This window comes from Rousettus aegyptiacus, unplaced genomic scaffold (genome assembly GCF_014176215.1).
Source record: "Rousettus aegyptiacus isolate mRouAeg1 unplaced genomic scaffold, mRouAeg1.p scaffold_m13_p_7, whole genome shotgun sequence".
NCBI classification, from domain to species: Eukaryota; Metazoa; Chordata; class Mammalia; order Chiroptera; family Pteropodidae; genus Rousettus; species Rousettus aegyptiacus.
Genome location: NW_023416310.1, coordinates 102944103 through 102964047, shown reverse-complemented (window position 1 = coordinate 102964047; position 19945 = coordinate 102944103). Strand labels below are relative to the sequence as shown.

The 19945-nt window shown below is 53.3% G+C and overlaps 1 protein-coding gene and 1 long non-coding RNA gene across 3 annotated transcripts in view; one reads left to right on the top strand and one right to left on the bottom strand.

Moving 5' to 3' along the window:
• LOC107497017 overlaps positions 1–10671 on the top strand; it is a 71138-nt gene extending 60467 nt beyond the window's left edge. For both annotated transcript variants that reach the window (XR_004951863.1, XR_004951859.1), the window contains one exon: positions 264–10671. The gene's annotated coding sequence lies outside the window, so the exon portion shown is untranslated. The remainder of the gene's footprint in view (positions 1–263) is intronic.
• Positions 10672–15176: 4505 nt separating this feature from the next.
• Positions 15177–19704, bottom strand: LOC118605030. Its single transcript, XR_004951866.1, has 2 exons — positions 18874–19704; positions 15177–18455 (listed from the first exon to the last, which is right to left on the bottom strand). It is a non-coding gene; the product is annotated as an uncharacterized LOC118605030 (long non-coding RNA).
• Between the last annotated feature and the right edge of the window lie 241 nt (positions 19705–19945).

Here is a 19945-nt window from a genome sequence, read left to right as displayed (position 1 = left end):
CTGACTGCCTGTCTGCCCTACTCATGTCCTTTTCCCTTCCTTCCCTGGTTTGCTAGGTGAGGGCCTGGGGGAATTAAAGCCCAGCAGGAGGGCCTGTAGGCAGCAAGGGAGGGTGAAACTAGACAAGGCCTTCGGTCTTCTAAGTAGGGTGAACAACCTACCCCAGTTTATCCAAGACTTTCTCAGTTTTAGCACTGAGTCTCATATCCCAGGAGATACTTTGGTCCTGAGCGAGGCCCTTTGAACCTCCTAATCTATTCTAGATCACCTCTGCAGTCTGGACAGCTGGCCCTTTGGACTCTGGGATGCCAACCTCTGCTTAGTATCAGCGCAGAGAAAGCCGGGAGCGGAGAAGGGACCCAAGCCAATGCCAGGCAAGTACAGACTCCCGCCTGCGATGTTCCCAATGGAGTCATCATTTGTGGAGACCATGCCTGTGTCTGCACATCATTTGTGGAGACCGTGCCTGTGTCTGTAGATATATACAAGGGAGTGAAAAATTGTATTTGAACCCGGGTCTCTAAAAATCAGCCCGATTACTCCTGGGAGGTGTACTGCAGGTGGCTTGAATTGTTTTTATTTACGCATCTATATTTCTTACTCTGTACAAGTAAACCATGTTCCTTTTACTTGTGTACATTTTTAATCAAAGAAAGTAATTAATAAAAAAAAAGAAAGAAAGAAAGCGCTGACTCAGCCTTCCATCTCCAGCAGTCCTGCCAAGGGGCACGGATGGGTTGTGCTGTATGTCATGGGACACAGTGACCCTTATTCTGGGGCCTCTGGCTGCCAGGCGGTCATTGCCCATTTTGTCCATGGCTGATTCTTCAGGGACAGAGCTAGTTACCACTCACTGTGCCATTCCTGTCTCAGCCTGCTCCTCTGTACCTGAGTCTAGCTTGGCTTGTCCCCCAGGGAAGGACTCAGAGAAGCCGGGTGGGCAGTGAGCAGAGCAGGGGAGCAGATGCTGACTGCAGCATTTCGCTGACCCAGGGTTTTGCAGGAAGTGCTCTCAAGGGCCAGCTGTGCCTGAGCACTGTGAGAATATGGAGGCAGTGAGCTGCTTACCCCTGGGAGCTTGCCGTCTGGTTAGAGAGATCGGGCACCCCACAGACAGGAAGGGGACAGGTGCTGGATGGTGAGGCTCTGCCTCTGTGGGCCGTCAGATAAGGGAGGGCCCCAGGGCCACATTTACATGTCTTAGTATGGCCAGAGATCAAAAATAGGGTCCTCTCTAGTGACCTGGGGGAGGTCCCCCAAGTCGAGGCAGATGGTCCCCTGGGCTGAGAATTCTGGCTGCTTGACAGTGCATGGCAGAAGGGTGGTGATGATCCATCACCTGGCTCTTGAGTCTTGGAAAGTTGCACTTCCCTTCAGGCCCTCCTCTCCACCCCATCTCCACCCCCTACTCTATCTCCACTCCCTACCCCCTATAGGGACCGCCAGGCTCCCACACCTGCAAGCCCAGTCCCAACCGTGGCTCTCAGCCTCGACATCCAGTTCCTCTCGCATCCTGGCAAGCCCAGCAGGAGCACTGGGAAGAGAGCCCTGCAACCCTGGTAGAGGCAGCCACCTTTCACAGACAAGTTCAGCGGCCCCCACCTAGTCCACCATCGCCCTGGTATGGCCAACGTGACAGAACCCCTTGACTTGTTCTTAGTTTTAGAAAGTAATCTCTCTTTGGCCTAACGACTCTCTCTATCTACCCCTAGGCCCCTGAACATCACCCCCGTGTCCACACGACCCCCTCGTGTCATGAAGCCAGCTTTCTCAGAGAAGCTTGGCACACCATCCCCCACCCCCGTCCTGGAACTATTGTGGCTTGAGCCACCTAGTTCATTTATAGACTAAGATCCCGGGCACTTCCCTTCACCTCTCTGAGCAAAGGTGTAGCTGAGTAGTTTTAACTGTGGTGGAATAACTCACTGTTCCTGCCCTAATTCCAGGCGGATTCCAGATTGGGAGTATGAGGGACAAGTGGTAGCAGAACGAGGTACCCCACATCCACCTGGCTTTTAAGGAGGGGACCTGAGAAGGGGACCCAGGCCAGTGCAAGGCATTTGGCCAGAAACAGAAGTGAGGTCCCCACACAGGCTGCCTCTCAGCCTCATCTGGAGGGTGGGGGCGAGCCTTCCCTGGAGGAAACCTACATGTGAGTCTGAGCACCCACCCGATGTAGGGCAGTCATCAGCCAACCGTCAGGGGTGCTGGGTTTTCTTAGGTACCAAGAAGCTGGGATTAGATTCACAACAGCCACAGGGTGACCCCAGCCACGTGACTGAGAGTCAGGATGCATCCCCAAGTGGTCCTGACCCGATCACCAGAGTCCAGACCTCTGAGGACCCCAGGACTGAACAAAGTGTCTAGTTTATAGCAGAACAGGAGAACTCTGGTCATATTGCTCAGACAAGTGCTGAAAAGTCCTCTTTCATCCCTGGAGCTAAGATAAGGCCTAGCAGACCAGAGTGCCCTGGAGCAGGGAGCCGGTTCACAAACAGACTTGTGTGGCTGAGCTCCTCCCCCGGCATGGAGGCCAAGTTAAAGATGATCTGTGTCCCAACCTCTAGGGGCCCCCACCCCTCATAACTGCAGGTGGCCTCCAGGGCATAGGTGAGGCATCCTTCCCTTTAAGAACCAAGCCAAACCCCACCCCATGAGGCCCTGGGGCCTGTAGCAGCTGAGCTATGTTGCCTGGGGGAGGGGTGTCACAAGAGCTGAAGGCAAGGGCTGGGTCCTATACTGTGTCCAGAGCAACTGCAGCTTTTGCTTCCTTCCCTTCACGTCCCCCAATACTTTCTTGGCATGTAGTGCTGATGCCCTGCCCCGGGCAAGCTCTCCCAGACTTCCTCCCCGGGCCTCAGTTTTCCCCCGCAGGCAGCCTAATAGTGTGGAACCAGTCTGGGTTCTGGGCACAGAAAAACATGGGTTGGAATCTAGGCCCCATACTGATTAGTGGGGTCATCTCAGGCAAGCGCCTGATGCCAGTTGAGCTCTGGTTTCCGGATCCGTGAACAAGGGGCTATGACAGGTGCCGGTGTCATGGTGCATGTGGGCTGTTCAGCACAGTGCCAGCCACAGCGTGAGCACTTGAGGACCATGTTATCATTGCCCAGCCAGACTTTGAGGTCCTTTCCATTTCCGCCCCCATTTCTGAGCTTGTGGAGCTGGTTAAAGGATGGCAGGCCCGAAGTCTGCTTCTCCTCTTACATCCAGTCCCCATGTCCTTACTTTGTTGCCTCCAGTATCTTCCCAACTGAAATTAAACTCTTAGCATTGACCCTCTAGGCCGCCTCACTATTGAAACTGCAGAAGTGGGGGTTTCTTCTACAACTCCCCACCCCAAGAAAATTGGCAGAAATGGGTCTCTCGGGAACTGCCTAGAGCTAGAAATACCATGTAGCCAACCAGCTATCCCTTGTGCTGCATTCGACTTGGCCACACAAGGGAACCCTGGCTGATAAAGTCTCACTCTGCCCAGAACTTTCAGTACCAGAAAAAGGAGGGCACCAGCACCCATTCTCCCTTCCCAGGCCTCCTGCCCCTGTGACCCCTGGCACAAGTGAGGATAGGTCAGTGCAAAGAACCCTCACAAAACAGGGTTAGTCATGCCCAAGTTAAGGAAGGGCATTACATCTGACAGAGACAAAGGCTCCTGAAGAAACCTGTGCTCCGCTAATGCAAGGATTTTTGGATCCGTGCAAATAGTGTGAAAGAAGACCAAATAGTTCCAGAGAATGACAGCCTGGGCGTGACCAGCCCCACCAACCAGGGGATATCACTCTCAGAGGAAAGGACTCCACCTCAGCCAGGCCCTGACCTTTTCCTGGGACTTTGGTTCTGTTTTTTGGCAGTCCCCACCTGAGGCTTCCAGAGATCTGAGTAAGCTCTTATCTGGACACAGTGCATTGAGAGACGTTCAAAACCAATACACCAAGAAGGGATGGTTTGCCTCTGTCTTCTCTGAAGATCTTCTGCTGTCATGAGACTCTGTGTGGGCAGCCAGCATATTAGCCTCTGGCTTTCTTCCTATTGCCAAGTGAGCTGAATTAATAAACTAGCTCAATTAAAGTGATACCTTTGGAATACACCTTTGTGACTAAACAGAAATGCCTTGGACATCCATAGACTTGGCAGAGTTCTAGCTGGTGTTAGCTGAGCCCCACATTGCCACTTTACCCCATTGGGAAGTGGTCCTTGAGGGCAATGATGTCATTACAATCCCAACAAAACATGTCTTGGTGACCTCCTAGCTCCCTCAGCCAAGTTTCCACCATTTGTGCTTAGACTGAAACTCTTGGAATGACCCACAAAAGCACTTACAGAGCTTTAGAATGACCTTAAATTATTATGCCCAGATTTGGCTGAGATTGTACTGATATTGCTCGGTTTCAGGCACTGTTTAGCTAATGAGTTAGTGTCAGCTGCCACCACCCTTAGGTGAGTGGGCAGACCTTACTGTTTTTCCTGTCAGGCATGGGCTGAGGTCCATGGTGGAGTATGGTGGGACAGCTCACCTTCCTGGAAAGTCTTAACTCTATCCCACATTCCTCTACATCCATAGGACTCAGTTTTCTTACAATGCAGAGGGGGACAGGACATTGCATGGAGTTAGTCCCAATTGTTTAGGACTCCTGGGGTAGAAAGAGCTGGAGGAGCTCAGTTTGGGAGAATTCCTCTCCCTTTTGGTAATTTACAAGCGATAAACTTTGTGTATTAGAACTTGAGAGACTTCCACTGCTACCTGGGACTTCAACATACCCACTGCCTACTCTCCATCAGGGATTAGGTTGAAGAATGAGAGTGAAGAAACCAGAAGCAGTCCCTATTTGCTCCGGGTTGCATCCCTTCCTTCCCATCCCTTCTCAGTTCATTCTACCTGGCTCCACACCACCCCCAGCCATCCTTATCTGGAAAAGCCAGGTACTAGATCTTTCCAGGCCCCCAGTTAGAAGCCACAGGAGGCTAGTAACCCCAATCTGATTCTTCTCAGTAAGGGCTAGACCCTAGAAGATTTGGGAACAGTCTTCTTATCCATTCCTCGGCTTCTAGATGAGGCTACTCTTGAAAAATCCAGGTGGATCTTCTGATGGGCAGAACTTGAGACTGGGGTCTATTCAGGCATCCACATGCAGAATGCCCCCCACCCCTAACCCCACTCCACCAGGTCACCTGCTACTCACACAGCATGTCCAAAATCAGAGGACAATACTTGAGCTTGGCAGAGAATGTCAGACAACCTTCACCCATTTTCCAGTTTTTTCATCATTTTTCACTTAGCCTTCCCTTCCCCACCAAGGGCTCACACTCCTTCCAGAGGGCTGGGCCCAGAGAGGGGATCACAGTCCAACTGGATTCTGGGACTAAGGATGCAGGGCTTTTTTCTGAGCAACTCCCTTACTGCCATGGCCTCAGTCTCCGGCCGATGCTAGTTATGCCAGCTGGCTTCCCTTGGCCCAGCCTGTCTACTCCTCGGTACTGTTTACACTCCAGGACTAGGGACTATGGAGGGAGATGAGAAAAGCCCATATCTAGACCTCTCACCCCCAGACCTTCCAGCGACTTGGGTTTTACCTAAGGGTGGCTTTGCCATATATCATTGGTTCCCAGACTGTGGTTTTCAGAAACACTGTTCTGATCAAACATTCCCCTTCGCAGAGGTTCTGTGTGCATTAGCCCAGCCAGAACCCTGAAAAGACGTGGAGGGAAACCTGCCTCATGGAAGGTCATCCAGCGTTTCCTAACACATTTGTGCGTGGACCTGATTCACAGTACAATGCAGGGCTGGTATTCCGCACTAATAGTTATTGTTGGCTGTCAAAAAAAGTAAAATACTGTTGAGCTGGCAGGTAAATAGCCCCAACCTCACCCCCAGTATTCTCTTGCCACCCCAGCTCTTCATGCAGTATCTACCTGCACTGTCCAATATGGCAGACACTGGTCACATGCCTATCAAAATTTTAACCAATTAAATTTAAATTTCAGTTCCTCCATGGCACTGGCCACATGTCAAATGCTCAGTCGGCACACATGATTCTGCTACTGCCTACTGTGCTGGACAACAGAGAGAACATTTCCGTCACCACAGAAACTGGACATCAAGGAAAGCCTGGCACAGCAGACCTCAGAGACCTTTTCTGAGCTGAAGCCTATTCTAATTGTCTGTGACCAATTGCTAACTTTTCGGAGCAGCCCAACACACTTGCATTCAAGTTCAGTAGGACATATAGTTGCTGGCACATTCATCAGAACTCAAAACCCAATACTCCCCAAGCCCAGGAGCCCAAATTCAACTCAACACTAGCTATACAGCCAAGGGTACATGAGCATCTCCCTGTGCCATGACTGCCCCCGTCTCCTACCACCTTCTCCGTGAACATAATTGAAAGGATTCTGCAATAGGTTCCTGTCACTGTTCACCCCACAGTCAAGCTCGGGCGGGGTGCCAAGAATGAGTCCATCAGAATGTCCCTTCAGAAAGTAAAATCATCTACAGTTATCTCTAAATAAAAGGCCACACCTTTTAGAACAATTAACTTTTTATAAAAAGACAAATGTACATATTTACACACATAACATATGTGATCACGCACGACAGTGGTTTGGTGGTTTTTCCAATTTTAAAAGTCACACCAAGGCGCTCACACTTCCCTCCCTGGGCCTGCTGAGGGAGCAGGTGGGCGCATGGAAAGGCACTGTATAAATAAATGCAAAGACCAAGAGTTCATGGGAAACATTAGTGTACGCCTCTAATTAGAATGTGGCAAGGTCCACACCAAAAAGTGCCATGTTTTTCCCAAGCCCCTCAGCCTGAGTAAGAAGTAGGGCAGAGCTCCTCTGAGGCTGAGGGAACACTATCCCACAGGACCCCATTTTTCCTTCACATTTCACTGGCTTTGGAACAGTCCCCAGGGCTCAGCTGGGAAGGGGGTTGGTTCTTTGGGAACAGGATTCACTTAGTGCAATTCTCTCTTAGTGCAGAGCCAGCCCTGGGGTTGGTGCTGTGCTTTTCCGAGGTCACTGTCTGTTATCTCAGGCCAGCTCAGTGACAGCAAGACCCTCTCAAGGCAGCTGGGCTCAGAGGGAAAAGCTGGAGGGCTGACTCCTGTCTGAGACCTCCACCTGACACCAGTCTCAGAACCCCATCTTCCCAGGAGGCAGGGCCAGCTTTACCCCATGAGATGAGCCCAGATCCTGACCTGCCAGGCCCCGAGAGGCCACTGTCCCAAGGAGGGCAGCCCCATCCCCACTCAGCAGTGAGGTCACACTTTGCGTGTCAAGGGGCCCAAAGGAGTCCTGCTTCTCTGTACCACAGCCACCAAGATGCCAGGTCCTGCTCCCCTAGGAGAGCAAAAGGGCTGGGGGCCAGGCTATGGTGCACAAGGAATGGCCTGGATGGAGGGCAGCCTGACCGGGGGCAGCAGGCTGTCCAGCCAGCTGGTATCCATGTTCTTCAGGTCTGTGAAGACACGGTGGAAGTTCAGCCCAATATCCCCTAGAAGATGTGAAGAAGGTGTATGAGTGTGGGGGGTGGGAGCAGGTGTGTTTCCCCCAACCCCCATCCCCCAAGACCACAGATTCAGCAACCTCTTCTGTCATTCCTGGGGCAGCAGCCCCCTTCATCTTTCAGCCAAGCTTGAAAGCATGGGAGCAGCAGCCCATCTGTAAGCTGTCTGTACCCAGATGAGTTGAAGAAAGATGCTTTTACCGCCACTGCTCCCCAGCCTTGCCCCCAAGCCTCCCCGCATCCCTGTGGCTCTCCCTTCTCAGAGAAACCATATAGATCCAGGGGCTTCTTACCCCCAAGGCTGTCAACTTCTGACTCCTCCTTGCAGCTGAAGTCTGCATAGATGGAAGTGGGCTGGGATCCCGGTTCATTGAGCAGGTACCCCTTCCCATCCACATTTGTTGGCTGCCACTCTGACTGCTCCTGCTCCAAGAGCTGTGGACGGAGGAGCGAAAAGCCATCAGCTTAGTTCCAGTACAGACTCACCCTGTGGCCCTGCCCTCAATGAGCCAAAACTTCCCAGCCAAGATGACATCCTTGGCCATCCTCTCATTCTCTGATAGGTGCAGATGAAGAGTTTACTTAGCACAGGAGCCTGGGGGGGGGGGGGTGAGGGTCTGCTTTGGACTCACACTACCATACCCACTCTATTGCACTAAATCTCTAAGACTTCCTTCTCAACTGGGTAAGGACATACCAACTGGGAGTGTGGCTTAAAGCAAAGAAGAGTCAAGAAAAGATAACCAGAAAAGCTAGAGATAAGGAATTATTTCAATGTCTCAATTTTCTGTGCTGATGGAACAGAGCCCGCATACCACTGCAAAAAACTTTTTCGTATTCACTTTTAAAACTGAAGCAGAAAAACAAAACCCTAGAGGATAACATGCTGGGGAAAATAAAAAAAAAAAAGCCACCATATTACAGATCCCAAAGGCTGATTATTGAAACCTGATGTGCATTTCCCAGACTAGCAGGGCCGGGGCGTGTTGGGGCAGAGGACACAAGCCAGGGGCCTGGTCCTGATGGTGGCTGACTCAGCCATCTGAGGCCCCGAGGCCTGCTTCAGGACACGGTGTGTCAGAAACCAGGCCTCCCTCCTGTCCTCACTTCTATAGTGTCTTTCCCACCTGCCAAAGAGGGCAGTGGTCCCCAACCACAAGGATGTGGCACTTGCAGGACTATGCAAGCAGTCAGGTCATAGCAGTAGCTGCCTGCCCTTCGATTTGGAAGCTCTCAGTGGTTCTCTCCCCACTCCAAAAGAATGCTCAGGGAGGAAGGGGCTTTACCTTCATGATGTCCTCCGGCAACTTCCCTTCCTCATCCTCGTCTGTTGTGGCTGTGGATAGGGAAAAGGAGAGAGGTTGGCTGGCAGTCAGCCATGCTCACCCTTCAGTTCCAGCTCTATCAGGTCCCCCTGTCCCTTTGCGCACACACACACACACACACACACACACACACACACACGCACGCGCGTGCGTGCCGCCCAGGAGACATCTGCCTGCCATGGAGATTCCAGAACAGGACACTGTCCTAGTGACTCAGCTCCCAAGCCCTGAAGCCACACCTCTTCCCACTGCCTCGCTTCCTCCCTCACCCTGGGAGCGGGAACTGCAGAGAAGCCAGGAGATCCAGCAACCTTAAACCAAAATGCAGCCCCTTCCTCTTCTCTCAGGCCTGCCACAGTCAGCTCAGTGCCAGATGGAGTTCAGAGCATCTTTTCTCCCTCAGGAAAACCCGCCCTGGACCCAAACAATCTGGCGAACATGTCAGGCCCCAGAAGCACAAACCTTCAGAGGTGGAGGGCATAGGCGACACCTGGAAGTTGTACAGGTCACTGGTGCTGTCCGGCACAATTTCCACTGGGATGTGCCAGTCAGGGAGAGTGCTACTGACAGCGCATGGTGACAGTGCTGCAGGACAGTAGAGATCAAGGGTCAGAGCTGTGTGCTTTCTCGGTTTGCAGGATCTCCAGCATTCCCCACCCTGTAGCCTGTTCCCTTGGTCACCACCCAAAAGTACGATGGCTCCTTGACCCAAGAGAAAGAACCCTCCCCCTGACCTATGTGGTCCTTACCAGGCCCAGCCTGCCTCACCTGGAGTAAGGGCCCTCTCAACCTCCAAGTCCTGCCCCATGTAGCCCTGAGCTGTGTAGCTGCTGTGGTCATCGGGCAGGGTGGAGCTGCTGAGGCCATCGGAGAAGGTATCAGGGCTGGAGTCCCCACATGACTGCAGAAGGAGACAGAAGCTTAGGCCAGGCAGCTGTGGCACTAGTTCCACGGCCCACCCTGACTCACAGGTGCTCAAAGGCCAGCTGCTCAGGACCACACTCACCTTCCTCTTGCCTTTACTCTTAGCATCTCGGCTGGACTTGGACTTTCTCTCTGTGGGGAAGATAGGCCATTAGCCTTGGCACAGGCATGCCAGCCCCAGTTGGCCCCCTTTCTCCCTCCCTCCCTGAGGGCTTCCTGAGGACCCAGAGCCCTTGCATACCTTTCTTCTGAATTTTGCTGAGAGGTGGGAGCATTCGGTACACCCGCACAGCTGAGCTGCCTTTGTTCCTGCTTTGGTCCTTCACCTCTTCGATGTCTGGCAGGGAGTTCATGGCACAGCGGAAATTGGCTTTCCATGTCTTGGGATCCGGCTCCTTTTCCCCTGCTTTGTATCGGCCTAGAAGGCAAGAGAAGGTGGAGGGGATCGTCAGGGCCATAGGTGGGGATCCTCAGCTGCCCTCTGGCCTGGAAGGCAGAAGGCAAGAGTATTCCTAAGCTCTCAGAAATCCTCTCTGAGAGGTATTTTGGGGATCGAACTAGGTGTTCAAATCAGCAGGGATTCTGGAGTGACACTCTGCAGGCCCTGGGGCTTCTCAAACACATCCGGCAGGGTCTAGCCAGAAGTACCAGAGGGCTCATATACCCCAAAGTGCTCTTTGTGTGGCACCATGCTCAGGCTCCCTGCTTGGGCTGTCAGCAGCCAGAGAGTAGGGACTGAGCCTTATATGATATTTCCAAACATGGGAGTGGGCAGAGAGTAGGCACCAAAGAATAGTTACTGACAGGTGGACCAACTGGTCTGAGATGGGCCAAAAGCCCCATCCCTCAAAGACAAGAGGAAGCTACCAGCCAGATGGGTCTTAGGCCAAGGACCTTGGTCAACATCAAAAAAAAAAAGGAAGGCCCGGGTCTCTTTTAGTGTCCTGGCTTACAGTTGTTTTTGCCAGAGAAAACTTCAATCTAGCCAAACTCTTCAAAGCCAAACTAAGTCCTTTGAGAACTTACTGAAAGGATGGCCCCTCTCCCCAGAAATACAGGTCTGCCCTTGCCCACCTCTGAGTTCCATACACCACCTCAGAGAGCTCAGAGTTCCTGGTGAGGAGCCTCTGTGGTAACAGAAGTGCCTCCCCTTATCCCCTTCCTGGCTCCTCCTGGGCTGGAGTCACACACCTGTGTGGATGGCCCAGCTCCGGAACAGACAGGCATCCTTGTTAATGTCCCAGCCATGCTTGGCAGCGTGCTTCCAAGGAATCTGGAAGATCATCTCCTCCTGAATAGCACACACACATGGATCTGTCAGCTCAGAGGCCACAGGCTTTTGGCCTAGATCTGCCCAGCCCCCCAGGTCAAGGGTGACTTCCCCTTTTCAGCCTGACAGCTGGCTTGAGTTGACCCACCCTGAGATTGGCTTAAACAGGCCACTGAATCGCTCTGGATGGCTCAGAGGGGACTCTGGGTTCTGATGAACTGTGGCACCATAAGCTCAACAAAGACCTCCCCCTGCCTGTTACAGATGTGCTGGCACCCACACAGAGGCCCCTGGGATGCTTCTCTGGCTGGTCAGCACTGACATGGAAATGAGAACTCCATCCATTAGAGGAGGCTGCTCAGGACACCTGGGGCCACCTGAGGGAGCCCTGGGCTGGACTTGGATGCTAAGTACCTGTGTGACCCTGGGACTGTCATTGTACCTCTTTGTCCTTGTTTTCTCTTCTGTGAAATGAGAAAACACAGTGACAAGTATAAAGACTCAGGCCTCACTATTCTCATTACTGGTGGTTAACAGTATGGATTTGAGTCAGACTGCTCAGGTTCAAATCTTAGCATCAAAGCTATTATCTACTTCTCAATGCCTCAGTTGCCTTCTCTGAAAATGGACATATTAATAAGATCTACCTCACCGGGCTATTTTGAGTGTTAAATGATGTAATGTAAGTAACATACTTAGCATGGTGCCACACTCACTTGTAGTGAGTATACAGTAAACAGTAGCTATTATTATGAATACTGTTATTACTAAGTCTCCAGGGTCTATGTTGCCCTTCATGCACCAGCAAGGAGCTTCTTGGGTCCGGGCGAGTGGTGCAAGGTTAATTCTTGGGTCCCTTGCTGAGCCAGGCCCCATCCTGCCATCAGTGCCCACTTCTCTGACTCTTATCTGACTGGAGCCCCACAGGATGCGGTGTGTGTTTGTAGGAGTCTCCCTCAAGAGAGACAAGAACACAAGCTCTGCAGATGATAGGAGACTCTAGCTACTGGAAACTGTCAGTGACCTCAGGTGGGTGCCCTGTCCGTGCTTTAAGAAGTGGGGAAGGCAGAAGTCAGGCAAGTGGGGCCCAGGGCTCAGTCTTGCACATTCCCTGCATGCAGGACCCACTGGGAAACATCTGCCTCCTCCCTATCACTTCTCTTTTTGAACTGCATCTGAAGCTTTGGTCCCCCAAAGAACATGGGTTGAAATATGGCAGAAAAACCCAAAGAGTCACACTCACTTTATTAATCCATATCAGCCCTGGGATTTGGTTGGAATTAATCTGCATCTCTAGCCAGGGTCTCATGCGCATTCGAGTGATGGGCATGTTGGCTGTAAAGAGAAGACAGAAGGCTCCTGTTGGAGTCTGTTGAGCAGCCCCTGGAGACTACCTACCCCACCCCAGGTTATTCAGGTAACCTCCCCGGCCCTCAGCCAGGTACCAGGTACTACAAGCAAAGGTAAGAGGCTTTCACTGGAAAAAAACTGCCCTCTAAATCTTTTCAGCATCTTGGGCAAAAACACTTCTGTCCCTTCCTTCACTCCCTCCTAGTCTTGGGAGGAAACAGGCATGCAAGTTAAAGTGGCAGGATTTATGTGCAGAAAAAAGACAAAATGCACACTCTCTTAATACTGGAACTTTCTCCTCAAATCCAAATCCTTTGGGAAGGGAGAGACGTCTTTTGCTTGATGCCAAAAAATTTTCCAACAACTCAACAACTTGAGTTGTTGCCCCTAGTTGTACGGGCAAGCAGTCACCCTGCATTAGACATCACCCCCCACCCCACACGCGCCCCACCTATTCCGCGTCTCCCTGACAGCTACGGTGCAGAGGCCGGGCCTCTAACCCTTCTGGCCTGGCTCCCGTCCTAGGCAAAATGGCCCAAGGAACACCTGTGGCGCCTCCTTCCGCAGCTCCGGCAGGTCCTACGGCCACCTACGGCAGGGGTGCCACCTGCATAAACAGCCTGAAACCTGGGGCCTGGGCGCGGAGCTGGGACTGCCGCGGGGAACACGGGGCGCCCACGCGCGAACGTACACTTGGATCCCTGGCACCGTTTGTGGATGAGCGCAACGAACATACGCGGACAGCCAGAGGCCCCCAGCGGCTTCATGCACGCATATCTGCGAAAGCGGCCGGGCGCCGGCAATCAGCCGGTGGGCGGTCCATGCCGCGGCCCGCCCTCCCTGTACTGCAGCTCGCCGCTCCTCCAGCGCCCTCCCGAGCCCGAGCGCCTGCGACTCTCCCGCCTGGGGTTTTCGGCTCCCACTTCCTGATGCCCTGCGCGTCTTTGTTCGACGCCACCGGTGCCCCTCGCGGCGAAGCCAGGCTCACCTCTGCAGTGGGCGCGATGCGGCGAGCACGATTCGGGGAGAAGGTAGAGGATGCCCGGGTTGCGGGGCCGCTGGCACGGGTGGCCTTGGCTGGGCACGGTTCCCGCTGGCCTTTGCTGGGCCCGGCTCAGATGCACGTCCTGCCTCGACGAAGGACTGGCGCGCTCTGCCAGGGCAGCGGCGCCGGCCCACAATCTAAACACTTAGCGGGATTCCCCAGCCCAGGCCCGGCTCCGCCTCCTAAAGAGCCGCGAGGGCGCCTATTGGCCGGCGCCGCCCCATCATTTCGGGGAAATCAGGCTGTTGTAGAACTAGCGGCGAAGGGGAAGTACAGGGCGGCAGCTCTACCCCACCCCCTCCGGCCCGGCGCCACCGCCCCGGGGCGACCGCAGGCCCGCCCCGCCGGCTCCCACTCCACCCCCACCCATCTCGTCCCTGAGAACGGCTGTCCTGGAAAGCCAAACCGCCCCCAGCCTCCGGCTACTCCTCATTCCGCCTTCGCTCAGCCTACTAGCTCCTGTGGCCCTCTCCTCACCCTCTTCTCTGAGAGGTGAAGACGTCTCTCTCCCCAGCGCAGTTGAGGGGGTCATCCTGGCACCTGCTGCTCTTTTCAGAGTGGACACCAGGACTGAGTTCCCGAAAACCAGACTGATTCCTCAAGCCCGCTAATGGAATGTCAAGAAGGGAGGGTTTCAGCCCTCACACTGCCTCCTTGGGTAACCCTCCTCCAGGTCACTCACCTGCCCTGGGGAAGTAAAGGAAAGCCTGCCCTGCTTGGAGCTGCTGGGCGAGAGGAAATCCCGGTCTGGCAGCTGCTGGTGCAGCCTGCCAAGGGGCTCCAAACCTCAGTTTCCTCAACCACAAAATAATAGCCCTACTTCGCTGGTTTGCAGTGACATATCTATAAAGACCCATGCCCCATGCTGTGTGGCTTGTGAGGTCTCTGGCCAGGGTCTAAAAGTGGCCAGGGAGAACACCGTCCCCTTTTGGGCTCTGCATCCTCGAGATTGCCTCAGAGCTGGCCAGGGGAAAAGGGAAGAAAGGATTTCAGAAAAACGAAGAAGACTGCTGAGTTGGGGTAGCATGGGGGTGGGATAGCCCTGGTCCCTCCTAGCACTCCTGCCTTAAGGCCACCTCCACAGCTTCATGTGGCCCTTGCATGGGAGCTCCTGGGTGGCAGCATTGGTGTTGTCTCTGGGAGCTCAGGGCTTGGGCCACAGAGGTTCTGGGCAGTATGGGGGAATTTCTTAGGACCCGCCAAGGCCATGAATCTAGCCAAAGAGTTGGGAGCCCCCGTCCTAGGCCCTTGGGAAGGGCAGCTGGATAATTCTTGGGCTCACAACTAGACCTTACCTTTCCTGTACTCCTAGAGGCTAGGTTGAGTGTTCACTTTGTATCCAGAACTCTGGCCCAGTGGGCTCCTTCCCTCACCTCCCCAAATCTGCTGTCTCGGAAGTAAATTGCTCTTCCTGGCTGGGCTGGTTGTGTCAGGCCCTTCAACCCAGCTCTCCCTCCACAGCAGCACCTGGTCCCAATGATGCAGGCTATAAATAGACACATTGATGCAGCATTCCACCCTGTCAGTCACTCTACTGCCTCCCTCCCACAGAAGAAATTGATATATTAACCCAATTCTGGTGGTGGGTGCAGGAGCTGGGAGAGGCAAAGAAAAGGGACTGCGAGGAATGAACTTAGGTGGGTGTTAAGCAAAATGGAAGGTGCTGAAGTCCTGGAAGGGGGAGAAGGGCTGGGGTGCTTTAAGTGACAGATGAGAGTGGGGACCCACTACAGAGCAAGAACAAAAACCATGCGGCTCCCAAGTTGTGAAGTCTGTTCTCTGTGTAGCAAATGGATGTTTGTCCTGTCCCTAAGAACCTGACACAGCCACTGGAAAATTCAGAAAGCGATAAAGGGAAAACAAGTTTGCATCTCATGTGGTCTAAGAAATTGACCAAAATGACCCCGTGAAGGCAATAGGAGACTATAAAAAGTGCTTTAAGAAAAGAACTTTATATTAACTCACAGGTAATCATCTGTACATGTATTTGTAATGAGCATCTTTCCACATTGTGAAATGTACTTCTGTAATACCATGTGTAATGCATGTTATTCTATCATAAGGTTAAATACAAATTTACTCAATTAACCCCCTATTATAGGATATTTAGGTTATTTCCATTTTATCATAAGGCAAACAACACTGTGTAGCTAAATCTTTGCACACATCAATATTTTTTTGCTTAGGAGAAATTCACCAATCTTAGGATTTACCAATAAAATTGTCATTCACATCTCTATAGTGTTCTTTCTTTCTTTCTTTCTTTCTTTCTTTCTTTTTTACTTTTAATTTTAGGAAGTCTATTTTATCTTGAAGCCTATAAGCAAAATCTGTTTATCATGACTGGGGACGCTACATTGCAGGTCAGTGAAACAAAGCTAAACCTTGTGTAAGTACCTCAATTTTTACTGTAACTGCTCTTGATGAATCTCATTCTAAGATGTATCACACATTCCCTGTGATGCTAAGCAAAACACATAGAGCCTTCCCTAGGTCTTTCTTAGTAATTTAGGGCTAGCCCTTTCCCTCTCCGACTCAAAATACTCATCCTCTGTGACTCCGACCACCTGCTCTGGGAAGATGACCACCAAACGCAAGCTCTGGCTGACTTCTCGACAGTCCCCAACAACCCTATAAACATAGTCACACTCATATAAGCAGAACTCCTGGCCTCCCCTTTCTACACTGCCCCCAGCAGCTTTCTCTAGTCCTAATTCCAGCTACCTCCCTAGTGAAGTCTTCCCCCCACCCCACCCCTTTCCTTCTTTGCCTCCCTGGTTCTCCTGGTCTCCTTTCCCAGCACCAAGTCCATTTTCACATTCCAGAACCAGGCTGTTGTTGCCACAGCCTCCCCCTGGGGCCTGTCCCTCCAGGCACCTCTCCACAAGGATGATATCCTTAATTTGGAGGCTCTCCCTAACATTCAGGTCCACCTAAGTGCCTTCTGAGTTACCCCAGATGCCTCAGCCCCACATTTAAATCATTGCTCACTCTGGGCAGTAACTAGAGAGTGATGGAGAGAACACAGAATTTGAGTCTGAAAGTCTGGGTTCTTGTACTTTTGCTACTCGTTTTGTGGCTTTAGGCAAGTTACTGTCCTTCACTGGGCTTCAGTTTCCTCATCTGTAAAACATACTCTCTCCCATCTCTAATTGTTGTGAAGAAGAAATTCAAAATTCAACAATCAAACTCTTTTCTAAACTGTAAAACATTAGTCAAATGACAGATAGTATTAATAGTAATGCGTGAACCTTTCATTGTATTTCCATTCTATGAACACACTTTGCATTTTCCCCCTGTCTTTGCTCCTTCCATTTGTTCCTCATCCCCGACTTCCTGGAATACTCAGCAACACTCCCCTCCCCCAACACACATCAATTTCAGTCTGCATTTTAGGGCCCAGAGAAAATGCCTGGTCTTCTATGAAGTACCTACCCCCAAAGCAGCTAGCCAGAAGTCCTTCTTCTCCTCAAAACCTCTATGCCCTAAACTTTCCTGTTGTCTTTTCTCCACTTATCACCTTCTGGGTGGTGACCTTCTGGGGTAAGAGAACCTGAGTTCCTCACACCTGCAGGTGAAGTTAGCTGGGGCTTAGCTCTGGAGCAGATGCTCGCAGGATGCCTCCCATCTATACTATCACTCCCTGAAGGTGAGTTTATCGGGCAGTTTCACTGTATTAGGCCCTGGGGTTTTTCTAAGGTGGTAGGAGGGGCTGACTGGCTGGCAGTCAGGATGTCAGGATGCTGGAGGGGAGATTACCTCTGTGGGAGCCTCCTCCCTGAAGGACCAAATCCTGTCCCCAGCCCCCTCCCTCAGGCTCTCAGAACACACTGCTCTCCCCCTAGGTGGTCCAGTTAGTCTTGAAGTGCAGGACAGCCACGCTTTAACTAGGTTTTTGAGATTAGGACAGCCCTGGGCCCCTGTGGGGGCCTGCTACTCAGAAAAGAGGTCATAGTCTCCAATGCGGACTAACTCCCAGCAGGTGTTCCAGCCTTCCAGGTTCAGAGGGAGGGCTCCGTTAGATGCTCAGTCTCTCCCAGCCATCATCTCCATCTTCACAGCAAACCTAAGCGGCAAGCAGTCCTAAACTGTGAAGTGCGAGCACAAATCAGGCATGAAATCATTTGAAAGCATCCAAAAGCTTGACGATAGAATCCAGGTGCCCTCACCCTGCCTGAAAGGAGCCTAGTAGGAGAGAACGGAAGACATTTCTTAATTCATTCAACAAATAAATACAAATCGCACTCCTGCTGAGTGAACTCCAGGTTTGGCCCTGGGGATATGCAGGGGCACGAGACGAGTCCCTCCCCTCTCACCGCTCTGGCAAGGATGCTGTATGACACAGCAGAAAAAAAATGCGCAGTTATACAAATCCTAAATGCAGAGTGGGAGGCTGCCGCGGGCTGGGAAAGCACTAAGGAGTCTGCCTTGTAAGAGCAGGCGGAGGAATGACAGCGCTCGGGGCTGTTCCGGAACCCCGGCGGGGGAGCGGGGTGTCAACGTGGGCTGCCGCTGATGCTCTGTGCAGTTTCATTTCTTATAAACACTACGTTGGGAGGAAAGAGGCCTCGGCTCCCCATCCGTCCCAGGGCCCCCTCCCTGGGGCGGGGTAAGGGGGGGTGGCTCTGGGCCCCAGTGGCGGCTGCCACCCGAAGTGAAGGTAGACTAAGGCAGCACCTCCTTCCTCATGAGAATGGGTCCTGCAGTGAGGCAACAGCTGCACGGCCTGCGCCCACTGTCTTTCGCCAAGAGCGCCCCTGGCAGGCTTCTTGGCTTTAATGGGGGCAGCAGTCCAGGTTTGGAGCCCCTCACCTCCTGGTGACCCACGTTCACGTTGCCCGGACCTGAGTTGTGTGTGTGTGTGTGTGTGTGTGTGTGCGCGCGTGCGTGTGTGTGCGTGTGTGTGTGTGTGTGTGTGTGTGTATCTGAAGGGGAGGGGGCACAAGCTCTTCGGGACAACTTCCACATTCCTGCTCAGCTCTGGCTGAGGGTGAGTTAGGGTGAGCCGCCGGCTCCGGCTCCGGGAGGGCCAGCTTCCTGGAAAGGGAGGGAAGGCGAGAGAAAAGGAAAGCGTACTAGCTGCGCCACCCGGGTGGCTGCATGGGACTGCCCCTCCTCCCTCCCCAGCTGGCTGCCTGCCCCGCCGGTGCCAGGCGGTTCACCTGCCCTGAGCCCAGGCCACTTCCTCCTCTTTCCCCGCCCAGCCTCCCGCTGCAGGTCTTGAATTTGCAGCCAGCTCCGCGGCTACTGGCTGTGTGATCTCGGGCTAGTTACTAAACTTCTCTGTGCTCATTATCTCCCCCTTCCCCCATCTCCCGCGCGATGAAGCTATTAACACTCCGGATGCACAGCCCTTTGTAAATGCCCCTTCCCCTCTTTATCGCCCCCCTTCGCTGCCTCCCTTAGCCTCCCAGGGTTGGCGGACACACAGTAGGCGCACAGAAACGGCGCCCACCTCTCTGTTGCTGCAAGGGAAGGCCGCGTTGCGTTTCCCCGCTGGTGCATTCCGCCATCACTGCAGCCAGAGAAACTCGGGTTAGACGCGCAGCACTCGGAGGGCTCCCAGCTCCGCCGGGCCCTGCCGGAGGGGGAGTAGCGGGGGAGGGCCCGGCGGCGCCCAGTTCTGCTCAGCCCTCCAGCCCAGGCCGGGCCCCGGAGCGAGGTTTTGCTAGGCCGCGCCAGAGGGGCGGGGCCTGGGTTTCGGTTTCTTGCAAACGCCGCGACAACAGGGAAATCGAGGAGTTTCCGGGAACCTCGCCGGGAGTGCTGAGGTTCGCGCGGCGGCGGCGGGGGGTGGAGGACGGGCAGACGTCCAGTGTCTGGGGGCCGAGGGCCCTCTGGAAGTTCCAGCAGGAGCTGGGGAAAACCGGCTCGGGAAAAGCCCCACCTGAATGCACCTGCCCTCGACCCCCTCTTGGGTGGTGTTCACACAGAAGGGGGCATAGGGACGATGCGAGGGGGGCTGTGTACACAGGGACGGAGGGAACTGTGCGAGGGCGAGTGGAGTCTGAGGAATGAGGAGGCCCCCCAAAACGTCTGAGGTCCCCGGTTATACCACTCACCGTAACATCCCATTGCCTTCATAGCTCTTATCATTGCTGAAAATATCCCATTTGTATACTTTATTTGTTGAGGGTTTCCTCCTACATAGCTTGGAGCCCTTTAGGGTGTGGCTTTGCCTGCCTAGTCCATCCTGCTGGGTCCCCAGGGCTGGCTGAGAACTGGGCTAACCACTAGGAGGGTCTCAGTGAGTGCTTATTGAATGAGTAAAAAAATGGAATGAGTTAGAGGCATCTAGGGTGGGCCTTCTGACCCGCTCTGAGGGGGCGGGGCGGGGCGGGGGGGGGGTGCTCTGGACACAGCTCTCCTGCCCCCCTTGCCCAGCCCCATGAGGTACTGTTGATGCCCCCAGTTAAAGGAGGCCCCTCCATGCAGAAGACACTTCAGCCCCTTTTGGGGGAGTCCTCTGCAGCTCCTTGAGAACTGCCCTCCAGATGGGATGGTTGGGTGGTGAGCAGACTGTAGTC